At 46.9% G+C, this 14,229-nt stretch overlaps 1 long non-coding RNA gene across 1 annotated transcript; it reads left to right on the forward strand.

Moving 5' to 3' along the window:
• Positions 1-1,995: 1,995 nt before the first annotated feature.
• LOC128625925 (uncharacterized) lies at positions 1,996-3,132 on the forward strand. The gene is made up of 3 exons (XR_008389810.1): positions 1,996-2,108; positions 2,313-2,461; positions 2,976-3,132. It is a non-coding gene; the product is annotated as an uncharacterized LOC128625925 (long non-coding RNA).
• Positions 3,133-14,229: the final 11,097 nt, after the last annotated feature.

A 14,229-nucleotide genomic window follows, 5' to 3' on the forward strand; every position in this document is an offset into this window, starting at 1 on the left:
TGTGGGTAGAATGGTAAAACTAATGATGATGATGATGATGATGATGATGGCAACCAATATATCTGCCATTCCTCGAGTGTGTCCCAAGGACTCATTTTCTCTTCAAACAAGTCTCTGAAATGTGGTCAGTCTGACTCAAAAGCTCATGGTGTTATTGACCATCCATCCTCATGACAGCTGCCTCATTTCTGACTGCCTTCCAGTGTTCCAGACATGGGCAGCCTTTGTAACACAGGGTTACTTACATCGCTCCAAGTGAGTTTTTAATGTAAATAGAGGTGAGTGTTTGCAGTAACAGGGAAGGCATATTGTCAGGGCACATCCATGATTAGTGTGGTACACTTGTGTCTCAGGGGGTCGTGTAAGTCACGTGTGTCAATATGACAGCTGTCAGGGAGTGTGAGGTTCTTACTCATGTGGTATGTTGTAGCCTTCTCAGATAATCGTTTCTAATAAAATGGCCTTCAAACTCTGAAGAAAATTGTGTTGCTAACTATAGTCACTACATTGTAGAGCAGATCTGTGGAGCTTATACTTACAAATGTGGTTCAGTGGGAGCCCCGGCTGGGTATCTCAGTTGGTTAGAGTGTTGTCCTGACACACTAAGGTTGTGGGTTTGATCCCTGGTCAGGTCATGTATAAGAATCAACCAATGAATGCATCACTAAGTGGAACAACACTTAGTTCCACTAAGAAAAGAAAGAAAGAAATGAATATATTTTCTTTCTTTTTTCCTCCCTCTCTAAAATCAATAAAAAATTAAAGTAAAAAAATGTTTGTAGTGGGGAGAGCTCATGTTGTGTTCTTAGCACAGGAGAAAAATGATCACCTTTTAAGGTGACAGGAAGTTGGAGCAGCAGAGCGGACCCTGCCATCAGGGCGTTCAGACGGCTCCTTTCTGTTCTCCCTGCTCTCTGCGGCCCCACCACACCTGTGCTTTTTCCAGCTCCGTGTCATCTGTCCTCCTCCCATTTCCTCAGGGAAGCAGTGTTGGAAAATGATGAAAACAAAACAATCACGTCAAACAAACTAACGTGGGTGGGGTGGGTGCCCGTGGTCAGCATTCTTCAAGGGCATGCTACACGCCTGGGCTAATTTCCCCCCTCAGTGATGGGACGGCAGGTGCCCACATTCCGCAGGCTGTGGGTGCAGCGCAAGCCCTCCCCCTGCCTCACCCCGACTTGTTCACTCGTTCAGGCCAGGCCACCGGTAGGTAGTGGGGCTGGAGCCTCAGGAGAGAGCCTCGTTGGAGGGGAGGGCGTCCTACAGGGGAGCCTGTCCAGGAAGCAGAAGGCAGCACTGGGTGGGGCAGAGGGTATGTGACAGAAGACGCGGGAGTTGCAGAGAGGTGCTGTTTGCCTCCAGTAAACTCATTGAGGCAGCTGAGAGAATTCCTGCAGGCCACAGCCGCTGGGCCTGGCCGCAGGCCCACAGCGCCCTCTCTGGATCCCCGTAGTTTTCCTCTTCAGTCTGTTCAAGGGCCGAAGCCACTGCACGCTGACCCTCCTGTTCTTACACCGTGAATGCGGCTCACTGTCGGGCTTCTGAATGATGTGAGGAAGATTATTCATGACAATAACAAGACATCACCTGTGTTCCCAAATATGAAACGTGCTTAGACTTTTAGTGTCGAACCAGGGGAAGCGGAAGCTCCAGACACCACAAATCTACAGCATCTAAAAAAATCACGATCTCAGACCAGGCTGCGTTGTGGTCTGGCGAGCGCATGTGTCGCCTGGAGCTCCAGTGTCCACGAGGCATGTGTCCGGGTGGATATCGGGAAGGTGAACCTGTCCCTGGGCAGGGACCCTGTCGCGTAGGCCACGGGATCCCTGACGCTGCCTGGAGGGCTGCGTGCGTGGCAGGCGCCGTGTCTCGGTGGGCTGGCTTGAGCAGAAACCTTGCCAGTGTGAGTGCAGAGGGGACGACACACGAAAGAGCTGATGAGAACAGTGCCTGCCTTTTTCTTTTTCCAGAGGAGAGATGTGCTATCCCATTTACCTATGCAGGCAAGAAGTATTTTAATTGCATTAGCCTTAAGTCTGTAAGAGACTGGTGTTCTCTAGATGAAGAATATTTAGGAAGATGGAAATACTGTACAAAGAATGGTGAGTAGGAGCTTTTCCTCCTGTGGGGAGTGTGTGGCTTCCCAGGTGCAGGGGGAGGGGCAGGGTCCATAACTGCATCCTACATGGAAATTGCACGCATCTGCCCGTCCAGCCCCAGGTGTCCCACTCATGTCCCTTTCCTCTTGATGAGACCAAAATCACCTCCCCTCAACTAATTTTCTCACCCCTCCTTCTACTTTTCAGACTATGCCCCTTGCTTCTTTCCCTTTGTCTATAAAGGGAGACTGTACTACACTTGCACAACCGATGGGAGTGTTTTGATGCAGGCGTGGTGCTCAGTCACTGCCAACTTTGACAAGGATAGAGCTTGGAAGAATTGCGTCTGATACAGGGTAATAGTGTCTGGGGGAGGATGAGAAAAGACGTGGGTGAGTAGGGAAGAGATGGAGCTGGGTAAGGAGAGGGAGTCAGGTGACAGAGAGGAGGGAAGAGATGGAGTCAGGTGACAGAGGCAGATGGAGGGGAAGAGACAGGTGGAGCAGTGGGAGGAGGGGACAGTGGATGGAGGAAGGGTGAGGAGCAGAGATTTGGAGAGGAAAGAATAAAAGAAAAGGCAGAATGCAAAAGATGGAGAGAGGAGAGTTAAAAAGGAAGAAGAGTTTGCGGGGTCAGACATGGAGGGAAAGGCTGGGGAGGGTTAGTGGTAAGAGAAGGGGAACAGGGAAGAGAGCACAGCTCGGAGTCTTTGGAGCAAGCGTGCAAGAGCCGAAGTGGAGCTGGGGGAGAGCAGAGAGAAAAGGAGAAAGAAACCAGACCTTTATGCCCCAGGTGACTGGTTAGAAAAAGAAGTAGAAATTCTTTCACGTTGACATCAAAACCACATTACATTACCGGTTTCAACCTCAGCTGTGGATTCAGACAAGGCTGTGAAACCGAAGTGTGGAAGATCAAGACACCTCAAGCTTGAAGACCACATCCCAAGGGATGACATCCTTTCCCTGCAGCTCCAAGTGCCCCCTGCCCATCAACAAACCACTGTCTCTGCAGGTGTGACGTTGTTATCCTGTCCTAAAAAATAAACCATCTTTCAAATGGGAGCGACTCTGTATAACCAGGTAGATCATGCAGGACCTTTTGGTCCTGACCTTCTCGTCCCCCAGACCCTGAAACATCAGCACACATCCTACTTGTCTCTTCTGTGGGCTTGACTGAATGGCACAGGTGTGGGGAGGCCCCTGGGGCAGGAGGGTCCCTGAGGATGGGTGCCTGCCACAGACGGTGTGTCTTTCCTGACTTCATAAAACGTTCTCTTCCTGGAGCTCTTCTCTGACTCCCCACTACAAGGATCTCTGGTCCTGTTCCCTCAGTCTTTCCCTCCCTGCTCACAATTCAACGGTGCATCTCCCCCTGGGGACACTGATTGTTGGGAGGACGGGGTGGACTCTGTCCTGGCGTTGGTCTGAAGTTCAGGACCTGACACATGCTTGGCCCTCAGACATTTTTCAAAAGGCCCGCAGTCTGTTTAAAAACATATTCTGGGAAAAGTATTTTCAGTAAACAGCTGGGTGTGAATGAGGCACAGTTAAAATCACAGGTGCCAGAAATAAGGAGCCTGGAAGCCAGAGCCTAATGTGTGCTCTGGCACCTGAGCAGCCCGGGGAGAGATGTGTCGGTGGCTGTGGGACCTGTTGTCACCAGTGAGGCCACTGTTCATGGTCTTTGGGCAATTGGGGTTAGTCATGGACACAAGAACTTAAAATGAAGGCCTTGTGAGGGCTACACGGTGAAGGAGCCTGGAAGTCTCCTCTTATGGACCCAGAGAAGCAGGAAAGAAATTTCCTCTAAATGGATTATTTTTAAAAAATCATTCAAGAAAATACACTAAGTGTCATGTCCTGGCTCGTGTGGCTCAGTTCATTGGAACGTCTTCCCATAAACCAGAGGTAGGGGTTCAATTCCCTGTCAGGGGTGGGGAGTGGGAGGCAGCCAACCCATGTTTCTCTCTCATATTCATGTTTCTTTCCCTCCCTTTCTTCCTCTTGGTCTAAAATAAACATATATTTTTAAATTTTTTGAAAAGAAAATACACTATCAGAACAGCAACCTGATCTACAAGCCCCCACCAATGCCCACCACCCACCCCAGCTCTGCCTAATGAAATTAACCTGAATGGGTGGGGCCAAAAACACAGGCTCCAGTTCTTCCATCTGCCAGTCAAAGACTGTGACATCCCCACCAGTGGGGCTGGCTGCCAGCCTTACTCACCCCCTCAGCTCTGAGTCTCAGACGGTAATTTCAGGCCATTGTGATTGACAGGTTAAGGATTCTCTCCTCCACCCAAATGTCACTAATGGGGCCCAGGCTCCACCCAGCGACAGTGGGCTCATAATACTGGGCTCTCTGTCAGCATTGCCCTGGCCTGCTGGCAGGAAGATTTTCCATACTGGGAGAAGCAAGTCAAGAAGGCCAGAAGCTACCAACCCTGCCCAGTGCCTTGTTTGTGAGGTCAGAGTGGCATTCTGGGAAAAGCCCTCCACTGACCTTGCCTCCAGCTGTCAAGCTGCAGCTCTGAGACCCAGATAAGAACAGAGAGCTTCCATCACCACATGTTAGGCCCCCCTCCACCCTCCCTTCTCTTCCCTCTGGCATGGTTTTGAGTCAGGAGAAAGTCAGGAATGAGAAAACTCCAGAGATGCCCCAGGACTGAAACAATGGACTTTGATATAGAACAGAGACTCTGTTCTAAGATTGGTTCCTCAGGAATGAGAAAACCCCAGAGGCACCCAAGGACTAGGACATCGGACATCGATACAGGATAGAGACCCTGTTCTAAGACTGCTTGTCCCTGCTTTCTAGGAAAGCGCCAAATCATGGTGCAGAAGTGCTATATGGCTCCTGCTTCGTTATAATAACATTAAGATAAATTAGCATTGTAGGACCCCTCTCCCCCAGTGGGCAATCAAGGAAAATCATGGGAGACCACATTCATGGTAGCTTAAAAGTAGTATAGTAGTACTTGTACATGTACAATAAAACCCCACCAAAACTAGCCAGGAAATATCCACCTTATAAAAATAGAATCTCTCTGGCCGCTGAGGGTCAATCTCTGCTCAGAGTTGACCTGCTCCCATATTCTGTGGGCAGCTGATGGTGATTCCAACAAAAGATTTTGCAGAGAATTTTTTTAAAGAGTTATTTATTTATCTTTAGAGGGGAAGGGAAGGAGAGAGGGAGAGAAATATCAATGTATGGTTGCCTCTAGTGCATCCCCTGCTGGGAACTGGCCTGCAGGGAACCTGCCTGCAACCCAGGCATGTGCCCTGACTGGGAATCGAACCGAGATCCTCTGGTTCACAGGCCCGTGCTCAATCCACTGAGCTACACCAGCCAGGGCTTTGCAGAGAATTTTGAAGAGTGGAAGAGATGCTGGGAGAACCATGTGAGGTCCCAAGGTGCCCACTTTGAAGGGGACTGAGGCATCATTGTACTTGTATATCCTTCAATAAATGTCTTTTATTTTACTAAAAATTTCAGTATTTTTCCTTCAATAAATACAGGATACTTGTGTATTCTATATTTCCTTCAATAAATGTCTTTATTTTTCTTGGTACATGACTGAATGCTTTCCTGGACAGACCTAATGTATGTTCTTTGGCTACTCTATTCCCTATGCTGTACTTTACTCCCCATGACTAATCTGTAACTAGAAATTTGTACTCCTTAACTCCTTCACCTTTCACCCATCCCCACAACCACACTCCCATCTGGCAACCATGAAAATGTTCTCTGTATCTATGTTTCCCTTTCTGTTTTGCTTGTTTATTTTGTTTTTTTAGAATCAATTGTTGCTAGATATGTATTTATTGCCATTTTATTGTTCATGTTTTTTATCTTCTTCCTCTTAAAGAAGACCCTTTAACATTTCATACAACACTGATTTGGTGGAGATGAACTCCTTTAGGTTTTTCTTGTGTAGAAAGCTCTTTATCTGTCCTTCCATTCTAAATGAAAGCTTTGCTGGGTAGAGTAATATTGGCTGTAGGTCCTTGCTTTTCATCACTTGAATATTTCTTGCCAATCCCTTCTGTCCCGCAATGTCCTACCAAGGAGGCCAGGGCTGGGTGCTGAGCCTCCCAGACATCCCGTGGTGCAGCTCATGTGGGAGCACCGAGCTGATCCCTGCACACCTGAGGGTGGTGGGAAACCAAGGGGTGCCTCATCCAGTGCTGGGGAGTTAGTTTCTACATCAGGAAATATGGAATAATCCCTGAGCTTGTCAAGGGAGAGGAAGCAGGTGAGCATCCAAGCAGAGAGGACCATGGATAGGTTAGCCCAGCCTGCAGAACTCATGACCCAGAACAGGTGAGGAATGGCCTTTGCAAGGTTTTTAAGATCCATCTGTGTTACCACAAATGTCCTGTGCAATTTTTAACTTTGTCCGATGCATCTTGTACTTTGATATTGCCTACCTGTAGTTAGCTGATCCTGCCATTTTGTTCAGTGTCAATCCTTACCATATTTTCAAATTTCTTCCCTTATCTGGTTACAATTCTCCAAATAAACACTTCTGGTGTTTCTCCCTCCCTTCTAACTTGGTGTCTGCCTTGATTCCAATGGGGGGGGGGGGGGCGGGGGGATCAGATTGGCCTTTGTCCCAGAATCTGAGAAGACATGCCAGTGTGAGAGGGCATGCCTTTACCATGATTCTCTAACCATCAACAGTGTTCTCACTCCACACACATCTCCACTGCACTTTTAAGGAAAAAGATCACAGAGGTTTTAAAAGGTGTTCTGTCCTATAACTCAACAACTCTAGTAAGCATGCAGGTCCCTGTCATGCTAGCTACCAGCAGGCCTGCCCTGGGTGACCCTGTTTCAGGCCCTTCGTGACCTAACTCCACATGCCTGTCCTTAGAGAATCCACAACCACAACCTGGGAAATGGGATGTAAATCTCTCCTCTTGGTTTTGTTCCCTTCTCTGCTGTTTGTGGACCATAGGATGCTTGGCTGAAATCCTTGGAGACCTTGGCAGAGGTGGGTTGTGGGTAAGCAGAGGTGGGCATAGAGTGGAGTTGTGAAGGGATTGGGGTCTCCTCAGAGTCGGGATAAGAAATTGTATAGCCTGTGGGGCTTAGGGATTGATTATATGGGTTCAAGGGAACCCAAGGCTGTCATGCAGGAGGGCTGTATTGGGGGATCTCAGGTGGCCCTGAGGAATGAGTGAGAGGTGGACCTATCCGTTGAGGGAGGGGCTACTGGAGCTGGTGCAGTGAAGCGGGGATGCCATTCTCCCAGACTTGGATGGGTGTGAGGCAGAGTGCCTGTGACTGTCATATGCCCAGTTTTAACCCCCAAATGACTGCTGCATCCCCCATGCTGTTCCTGGCCTGAGCCCACTGCATTAGCTAATGCACAAGCCAGTCACTGACTCTCGTGCCAACTGCATTTAGATGTAGGCATCTTTTTTGCAGAGGGGCTTCTCTCACACCCCAGGACACTGGTCCCTGCTGGGAAAACAAGACACAAGCTGAAACCCTTGTTCTGGAAGCCCTAATTTTCAGGGTGAGTAGCTGGTTATTGTCACTTCTGCTAGGGAAAGATGAGGGAATGATTTTCACTGTGTTCTTCTGAGGATAATTATGGCTTGTTATGTAATCAATGTGTTAACTTTATTCTTTTTGTTGCTAAAATTATCTCACATTTGGTCATTGATTTAATCAGAGAAGACCTGCCTAATCATGATCAGAGCCCAAACGGTGGAAATTTCTAAAGAAAGGGAACAATCCCACTGGAGGGTTAAGACACTCAGGGCTGACCTTTCCTGTGGGTTTTTAATGTCTTGAGTTGACACAATTCACATGGAGGATGAACTCCTCCACTTGCCCCATGAGGCTGGGCTGGCTTTACAGGCCAGCAAGCTGTGCAGTCATGTGGTCACTTAGAAGGGCCTGTGCTAGGTTAATGCTCTGCTTAGGCAATCTGGAAATTCTTAACGATTTTGTGACAAAGATCTCTCTATTTCTCACTTTACATTGGGTCAGTCCCACAATTTCTATAGTTGGTTTCAGCCCTAGAATTGACCATGGATTGCTGTGTTTGCTTTGGAAAAACAAAGGTGTAGCCACGTGAAGGGACCACCGCCCCCACCACTGGCAGGATGAGCACAGTCAGGTTGGAGTTTGGCTTTTTCTACCCTATTTGCATCCTTGTGGGTCTCTAATTGCCTGCCACCCTCCCTTCCAGCTCACAGAGCAAATGTTCTCTAGCCCTGATATACTTGAGAGATGGAAATTTTTTACTTCAAAATCCAAGGGAGTTTGGGGGAGTCACAACTAAAGCTCAAATGTGGATAGCTTTGAATAGACAGCCTGAAGTCCACACTTAATGTTGGTCTTGGAAAATGCTGGTGACACTCAATGGGGAAACTGTGCATGTGTGTGTGTTGGCAGTGGAAAGAAAGCAGCTCTGGCCTCATCCTTCAAGAGAGAAGACCTCAGATAATGCCTAAACGTGCATGATCAGAAAGAAGCTTCAAAGCATGTCATTCAGAGATGACTTTTGTTGAAAACACCTGCGATCCACAAAGCAGGCATGGATGTAAACAAAGGAGTAAACTGAGAGAAGCTCAAGTTACCAGAAATTGAGTTCATTTGGAAATAAGAGATGAATTGCAATCCAGAAAATCAAACTAGAGCCAACGACTGAAAAATCTGTTGAAATTTGGGGCACACTCTAGTCATAGCAAAGAACAGGGAGATACAATCAGAGTTAAAGCAGTAAGTTCATGGGCTGGAGGATGTGGAAAGGTTTTTAGCAGAGATTTATTGGCCAGAAGATAAGTTCTGTTTTCAGCACATCAGGAACTTATGGGAAGTCAGTCTCTCAATTCTTAAGCTTCATTTTCTTGAGAGCGCAGGTGTGAAAATTCTACACTTAGTATACTCTGGTTTTATTTTAGATTGAAATGCTTTTGCTTTGCTCCACTTTGATAAAAACTGCTGCATAAAGCATCACTGGTCACCCATGTCATGTAGGCATTGTTTTCCGTCTTTCTCTTATTTCCCTCTACATCAAACACATTGTTAGATGGGGCAAGCACCTCAGAGCTCAGAAGGACCATCCTGCTGTATCTTGTCCTGTGTAACAAGGATGCAAAATGGCAGGTGGATTTCATTGTCTTTATTTGAACAACAAAAGAAATGAAAAATAAAGAATCTCATTTATTCTCCTCTAAAGTGGTTAACTCAGTTTCCACAGTCACTTAAATCTTAAGGTGAGCAGGGGACTTCTGGTCAAGATGGAGACATAGGTAGACACACTGTACCTCCTCGCATAACTAAAAGGACAACAAATTAAAAACAAAAACAACCAGAAATGACAGAAACTCAAACTATATGGAACTCTGACAACCAAGGAGTTACAGAATAAACATTCATCCACACCAGTAGGAGGGGTAGAGATGGGCAGCCTGGCAGAGAGGACTCTCACCAATGCAGCAGCTATAGTACCAGGCAAGGTGGAGGCTGGAGGACTGGGGCCGGCAAGGTGGCTACTTGTGAAAGGTGTGATTCCACATTTGCATGCAGATAAATGGGGAAGAACACCTAGGGAGCTAGACAGGCTGTGCAACCCAGGGTTCCAGTGTGGGGAAGTAAAGCCTCAAAACCTCTGAAAAAACCTGTGGGGGTTGAGGTGACAGGAGAAACTCCCAGCCTCACAAGAGTTTGCTGTACAGACCCATAGGGTCCTAGAACATACACAAATCACCCACCAGGAAATCAGCACCAGAAGGGTCCAATTTGTTTATGGGTAGCAGGGGAAATGACTAAAAGCCAGCAGAGAGTGGAACAAGTGGCATTGTTCCTTCTGGGACCCATCCCCCACATGCAACACCACAATGCAGCAATGTGGATTGCCACACCCTGGCAAACACCTAAGGCTCCATTTCTTACTACATAACAGGTGTGTGAAACAAACAAAAAAAGTGGCCCAAATGAAAGAATAGATCAAAGCTCCAGAATAATACAACTAAGTGACAAAGAGAAAGCCATCTATGACAGGCACAGATCAAAACACTGGCAATCAGGATGCTCACAGAACTGGTTGAGTATGGTTGCAAAATAGAGGAAAAAGCTAAGGGTATGAAAAGGAAAATGTACAGGGAAACAACAGTGATGGGAAGGAAACTGGAACTGAATCAAAGATTTGGAACAGGAGGAAGAAATAAACATACAACCAGAACAGAATGACAAAACAAGAATTCAAAAAAATGAGGAGAGCCTTAGAAACCTCCAGGACAACTTTAAACATTGCAACATCTGAATCATAGGGGTGCAGAAAGAGAAGAGGAGGAGCAAGAAATTAAAAACTTATTTGAAGAAATAATGGAGAACCTCCCCTGTTTGGCAAAGGAAATGGACTTCCAGGAAGTCCAGGAAGCCCAGAGAGTCCCAAAGAAGTTGGACCCAGGGAAGCGCACACCACGGCACATTATAATTACATTACCCAAGATGAAAGATAAGGAGAAAATCTTAAAAGCAGTAAGAGAAAAGGAGAGAGTTACCTAGAAAAAAGTGCCCATAAGACTATCAGCTGATTTCTCAAAAGAAGACTTGCAGGCAAGAAGGGGCTGGAAAAAAGTGTTTGTTTGAAGTCATTAAAAGCAAGGACTTACATCCAAGATTGTTCTATCCAGCAAAGCTATCATTTAGATGGAAGGACAGATAAAGTGCTTCCCAGACAAGGTCAAGTTAAATGAGTTCATCATCACCAAGCCCCTATTATATGAAATGTTAAAGAGTCTTATCTAAGAAAAAGAAGATCAAAATTATGAACAGTAAAATGACAGCTAAACCACAACTATCAATACCTGAACCTTTAAAAAAAAAAAAGAAAACAGAATCACAGAAATGGAGATGACATGGAGGGTTATCAGCAGAGAAGAGATGGATGTAGAATGATGGAGGAAAAGATACAGGGAATAAGAAGTATAATTGGTAGGCAAAAAATAGACAAAGGGAGGTTAAAATAGTATAGGATCTTTTGTTGGTGTGGTTCAGTGCGTTGAGTGCCAGCCTATGAACCAGAGGTTCACTGGTTTGGTTCCCAGTCAGGTCACATACCTGGATTGTGGAAAAGGTCCTCAGTAGGGGGAATGTAAGAGGTAACCACACATTGATGTTTCTCTCCCCCTCACCCTCTCTTCCCCTTTAATAAGAAATACAAAAAATCTTTTAAAAATAAAAATAATATAAGTAATTAAAAAGCCAAAGAACTTTTATGTACAACCCTTGGACTTGAACTAATAGTGGGGGTGAATTCTGGAGGGAGGGGCTGTACAAGACAGAGGGGGATAAGGAGGGGGAATGGGACAACTGTAATAGCATAATCAATAAAATATACTTTAAAAAAGAAGTGAAACATAAGGTAAATTGTAGTGTATCTGGTATAAAAAATATATTTGGCTGTTAGCTCTATGGAATAAAACATAAGCTGTAACTTTGACAAAATAAATTTGGATAGAATTTTTACTATAATTGCAACTATGAGAGGAAGAAGGCATTGTGGGGAATTCTCTTTTTCAGTACTTCTATAAAGAGGGCAGATAAAATTAGGTTACAGCCACATAGGTGTATTGTAATCAAAATCTCCCTAACGACAGAGAACAAATTGCTGCTGTAAGCTAATAATAGGTTCTTTGCAGAAGCAGAATAAAATTTTGTAGAAGCAGAGCAAGTAGGGTTTCATGAGTTTGACCCTAAGAACACACCCACCAACTTGTCATTTCAGAAAAGCACCCCCTTTAAATTCTATGTTCCAGTTCACTAATAAAAAACACTGACTGAGGAACTTCTATGTGCACAGCATTTGGGACACAAAGATGAATAAGATACTTTATATACTTCTTGGAGAAGATGCTGCCTGAAGTGAGGGTGGAGGAGACAAAGAAGGAAATGCTGATTCCAGGAGCGTTCAGGAGAAAACCAGGGAGCCAAGGGAGCTAATGAAGTGGGTAAGAGGAAGAATGATGTGAAGTCAAGAATGGCTCTGTTGTTCCTGAAAGTGGGACTAGATGGACTATGAGGGAAATTCAAAAGCAGATGCAACATGGGTGGGGCTCCAGGATTGGGCTGGGAGAAAGGGGGTTCCATTTGGGACCTGCAGGTCTGGAGTTCCAAAGGAGATGGCCCACCCAGGGAGATGCTGAGTGGGGAGATGCCAAGGGTGGAGTCTTCACGTAAGGACAGAGGAGGAAGCTGGTGGGTCTGTGTGAGAACATGCCCCATGTGAGGGAATGAGCAAGCAGGTAACCTGGGAAGAGCACTATGGGAAGGGGTGGCACAGAGACTGGAACCCATGAAGACACAAAGGAACTGGTGAGAGGAAGCAGAAGAGTCAGTCCCAGAAGCCAATGGAAGATCAAGCCAATACATGAAGGAGCCTTCAAGGTGAGCCAGCAGCCAGGACTGAGTCCTGGAAAGGGACATCCTGTGGGCAGCAGCAAGCCTGCACAGGTCCTACCTGCAGGAGTGGTTCAGAGGGCCAGGGACACATCAAAGAGGTGACCTCACTTCACAGAATCCAGCTGTCTATCCAGCTGTCTACACACTTTGACTCCAGGGCAGTGCCCACAGATGAATTTCCCATTCTACCAAAATAAATTCCTAGAACTCTGTGGAGTTATCAATAGGATCACTCAAGGTGTCACTCAAGGCTTATTAAGTGGTTTGGCTGGAGGCTAACTGCCAAGTCATCAGTGTTTATGATTCCTGCGATGCTTCTCTGTCAGAGGTAAGAAGTGGTGAGTCTTTTGGTATAAACTGAGCTGGCTGTCCTGGGCCAGAAAGTGTTTCCTAGTCTTTCTTTTGTCTCCTAAGTTAATTGATCAATTTTTACAGAATGTGATAGCAAATTCAACACAAATCAAACAAATTTTAAATTGATTTATTGAACTAAGCAAGCTTCTTCCCCAGGTCTCTCCATTGCCCTGCAGCTCTGGGGTTGCATCTGAGGGTCTGAGCTGAGGGTCTGAGCTGAGACTCTGAGGACCTAGCGACACCTTTGTCCAGGGCAGGGGACTGGGGAACTCTAGGGGATGGGCCTGTGGTCCACGGCCTCAAGGAGCCAGGTCATCAGTTTCCTTCCTTGTGTGGACACTACCCAGCTCTCTCCTTGCTCAGTCCTGTCTGAGATGCCAGTGCCTGGGGGGACCACAGACTACAAAGGGGAGGGGGCTTCTCTTGGGTAGAACCTAGGTCCCAGAGCAGATGGAGGGACAGAGAATGGGGTCCAGCTGCTGAGGAAGTGCCTTGTGGAGCGGAGTCCTCAACTCTTCCTCCATCTGGCCCTCCACCTGCACTTGACACTGGAGCTCAGAGCTCAAGGTTGGCATTTCTGGGCAGACTGCATTTACTTAATAATCATTTGCAAACTCCAGGTAGCAGCAATAAGGATCACGCTCCCCAGCTCTTCAAACCTGAAGATTCTGAAGAAGGGGCTGCCAGTTGCAGGGTGTGTCTTCAGCACCTGACTTCACCCACAGGAAAGTGGTTATTAAGACCGAGAATTCTACAGGGGCCAAGAGAAAGTATAATTTTAGACCCTGGGCGCCTCAGGCTGTGATCAGAAAAACAACCCAGGATGTAGCCCTTGGATGGGGCAGTCAGCCTTCTGGTGTGTGAGTTTTCAGGGGTCCCCATTCACTCACTCAGCAACCCAGGACTCACCCTACAAGAAGGACGTGCTTCCGATTTTCGGCTGTCCAGTCTTGAAATGTCTGCCCCAGACCGAAAGACAGAAGAGTTTAAACATGAGTTCCTCGATTTCTGGCCAGTTAGGCCTGTTCTTGCTTCTGACAAGGGTGGGAAACGGGAGAAGCCATGGGTACCCTGGGGCCTGTAGGGAAGGGAGGAAAAGAGGGTGTGAGGGCTTGGAGGCCTGAGAGTCCCCTCCAGACAGCCTCCACCTCCACCTGGAGCTTCCTCCGCAACTCACTAATGCTACCCTGAAGAAGGTTGTGGGAACTCTGTCCTAACCCAAGGCTGATGGCCTGCTCCACTGCAGAGCCAGCACTGCCCGAGTGCCCAGGGGCACTGCCCGAGTGCCCTGGAGGCTGGGGAAGGGCTGAGTACCATCTAGGGCAAAGCATCTTTGCCCTAG

This window comes from Artibeus jamaicensis, unplaced genomic scaffold, assembly GCF_021234435.1.
Source record: "Artibeus jamaicensis isolate MK-2021 breed Jamaican fruit bat unplaced genomic scaffold, CSHL_Jam_final scaffold_11, whole genome shotgun sequence".
Taxonomy (NCBI): domain Eukaryota; kingdom Metazoa; phylum Chordata; class Mammalia; order Chiroptera; family Phyllostomidae; genus Artibeus; species Artibeus jamaicensis.